The 3,719-nt window shown below is 39.4% G+C and overlaps 1 pseudogene; it reads left to right on the top strand.

The window, feature by feature from the left end:
- The first annotated feature begins 552 nt into the window (after positions 1-552).
- On the top strand, positions 553-3,102 carry LOC124991301 (60S ribosomal protein L10-like; annotated as a pseudogene).
- The last annotated feature ends 617 nt before the right edge of the window (positions 3,103-3,719 follow it).

Here is a 3,719-nt window from a genome sequence, read left to right as displayed (position 1 = left end):
TTTAGATTTAAAAGAAATACAAAAGGAAATTCTAGTACTTTCATTTTATCTCCCAATGGATTATTTTGTACACACTTCTTGGATTTCAGTCATTTTTAATTCCAGGGGACAAAAAAAATCATAATTTGATGAATTAACTCTATTTTTCTAAATTCCTTTCCAAGTTTTTGTTTCCAGGAAATGTTGACTTGGTTTAGATCTCTAGGAGGTGAAAATTGTGTGAAATCCATTTTATTTATGAATGATCCTAATGAGAAGCAGAGCATCTCATTAAACACGACTAAATGATTATCTCTGACAACAGAGTTGAACGTAGACCATTAATCAGTCAATAAATTAATTACTTGTCTCTGCTGGTATTCCAAGAGAAAAACAGAATCTCTATTTAAGCTGAAATACTTAATGGTCCTGTAGGCGGGTGGCATACCTAGCCTCTGAGACACTGATTAATGGCCACTGCCAGAGGGTAGCTGTTGGATTTTCTCCCATGTTCTCTCAGTTGCTGCTGTTTTTATTTGACTGGGACAGACAATAAAAGCCCTTCTAGGACCTATGACGATCTCAGACTCAATTATAGCTCAGGCATTATCTGCAGTAGGCAAAGGCAATGTGAATGTGAGGTTCCATGAGATCTGTATGCATTTCAACACTAGCTCTCTAGAGAGATCCTTCCTTCAAGGAAAGTTAGCAAAGCTTCACATTTTTGATGCTACCACTAATAAATGTAAATTCCTTTTTTTTCCCTCTGTGCTAAATCATGTATATTCAATTTGGATATTCAAGAGATTCAGTTCTGAGAAAAGAGGTGGCTTATTTGTGTCAGTCCCTCATGTCTGGATTCCTTTCTCTACATACATGAGGCAAAGCCTTCTTAATGCAGTGGTTAGCACAAAGAACAGAATACTTGATTTCTTGATATAGAAACTCCCACCCCAGGCTGCAATATGAGATTAGAGCAATTTAGAGCATTATATCTTTCCTATTTTCCAAGTATTAAAACCACGTTTGATTACTTGGAGAACTAATTTTTGTGGCAACTGAGAAAAAAAAAACTCACTAAAGTAAACTGTGGCAACATTTGTTTATGTTCTGCCAACATTTAAATTTTTTTATTTGTTCTTTTTAGATATAAATGACAGAAGAGTGTATTTTGACATATTATACATAGATGGAGTATAACTTAGGATCCCATTCTTGTGGTTGTACTTGAAGTGAAGTTGCACTGGTCATGTATTCATATATGAATATAGGAAAGTTTATGTCCAATTTATTCTACTGTCTTTCCTCTTCCCATACCCCTTCCCTACTCTTCATTCTGCCTTTTCTAATCCAATGAACTTCTATTCCCCTTATTGTGTGTTAGCATCCACATATCAGAGAGAACATTTGGCCTTAGTTTTTTCAGGATTGGCTTATTTCACTTAACATGATAGTCTCCGGTTCCCATTCATTTACCAGCAAATGCCATAATTTCATTCTTATTTATGGCTGAGTAATATTCCATGATGTACATATATACACATTTTCTCTGCCAGAAACAATGAGTATTGATACCCAGGTGTAGGATTTAAGATTCAACATTTGCCTTATGCATTCCCCAATTGTTTTAGGCATATGATAATATTTTATTTTCACAAAGGTTATGTGAGTTAAGGGAAGTAGAGACTGTAACCAACACTTTATAAAGACATAGTAACTCAGAGAAGTTGAACTCAAGTACACCCAACTAGTTAAGGTAGACCCAGTCTGTGGGCTAGGATGATTCTACAGCTAGTTGCATATTTCCCTACAAAATATTTGCTATCTTAGGCCATATTACTTTAGCTTAAACTTCAGAACCCAGAACCACAAGAACCAAGAACAACATTTTCTCTGTCAGGTACAAGAATATTATAAAGTTAATGTTCCCCTGTATGAAGCCTTGAAAATGCCTTTAAGATAAAAAATAAAGTGGTAAACTTAAACTGTGAGATGATAACACGGCTGCATTGGCTCATAGGAAGGATTTGGTGGGTAGAGGGTTAAGGAAATGTATGGTGACCATGTGAACAGTGGGGCCACTTAAATGAACATCTAGTCAATAAGTGTTTGTGTCAATCGCAGTATCTTGATTTTAAAATGGCAAATTTTAAGTATTTTTGCATCACTGGGGATTGAGCCCAGGGCTTCATGCTTGCTAGACAAGCACTCTATTCCTGAGTTATATCGCCAGTGGTGCCTTGATCTGAGGATAATTCATTTTACATAACTATTTCATGGATAGTGTAGCAGATATATAAGGCATATTATTATCACATCAGCCTTTCTCTGCCAGAATTTTAGACCTTAAAAATTAAATATTCAGCTCTTTTCCTTCGGCGCGCCACCGAAGATCCTGGTGTCGCCATGGGCCGCTGCCGCGTCCGTGTTAACGGTATTGTAAAAACAAGTCATACCCAAAGCCTCGTTTCTGCGGGGGTGCCCCTGATACAAATATATGCATCCTTGACCTTGGGTGGAAAAAGGCAAAAGTGGATGAGTTCCCACTCTGTGGCTACATGGTGTCTGATGAATATGAGCTGCTGTCCTCTGAAGCCTTGGAGGCTGCTCCTATTTGTGCCAACAAGTACACGGTAAAAAGTTGTGGGAAAGACGGCTTTCATATCCGAGTGCGGCTCCACCCTTTCCATGTCATTGGGGTCAACAAGATGTTATCCAGTGCTGTGACTGACAGGCCCCAGACAGGTACGCGGGGTGCCTTTGGGAAACCCCAGGGCACAGTGGCCAGGCTTCACATTGGCCAAGTCATCATGTCCATCCGCACCAAACTGCAGAACAGGGAACACGTGATTGAGGCCCTCCACAGGGCCAAGTTCAAGTTCCCCATCCGCCAGAAGATCCATATTGCAAAGAAGTGAGGCTTTACCAAGTATAATGCTGATGAGTTTGAAGACATAGTGGTTGAGAAGCGGCTCATTCCTGATGGCTGTGGGGTCAAATACATCCCCAATCGTGGTCCCCTGGACAAGTGGGGGGCCCTGCATTCATGAGGGTGTCCAATGTGCTGTCCCCTTCTTAATCTCACACACACCCAATAAATCCTGTATTGTATCCAAAAAAAAATTAAATATTCAAGATAAATATAGAGTGAAGAATTGACTAACATCAGTCATATATCCTGTAGTGTAGGATTTGCTAGTATTTAATTGAGTCCCTGTGCATGCCAGGGGCTGTGCCAAGGTCTTTATCACATGTGTTACCTGATTAATCTGTCATTAACCCATTTTATAAGGTGAGAAAACTAAAGCATGGAGATTTAAAGTACTTTGTTCTAGCTCACATAGTTCATGAGTGGCAAAGCTGGGACTCAGACTGGTCTAATCCCACCAGAGAGTTGGATACTCCTTACCTGTTAATTTATATTAAGACCCTGCTGAAACAGGAATTGTGCCTGATCCTAAGCATACAAGGAAGAATAGCGATGAGTTCAACTCAGGTTAGCAACTCATTTTTGCACTTGATCATTCATTCATCTCATACATATTTAACAACTGACATGTGCAGATGCTTTTTCAGGTGCTGGAGAGACAATGATGAACAAGACAGGTGGTCCCTTAAGAAATCTAACAAATGTAGGAAAGCAGGCAAATGAATGAGCAGAAACACCAAGTGTGATATGTGCTGCTCTTGAGGTCTACAAGATCCTATGGGATGGAGGAAGACAGTCGGATTGGAGAATG

The sequence above is a fragment of the Sciurus carolinensis genome, chromosome 8, assembly GCF_902686445.1.
Source record: "Sciurus carolinensis chromosome 8, mSciCar1.2, whole genome shotgun sequence".
In the NCBI taxonomy this organism is placed as follows: Eukaryota; Metazoa; Chordata; class Mammalia; order Rodentia; family Sciuridae; genus Sciurus; species Sciurus carolinensis.
Note: the sequence above shows the minus strand (reverse complement) of the source record. Positions and strands in the feature narration are given on the sequence as shown.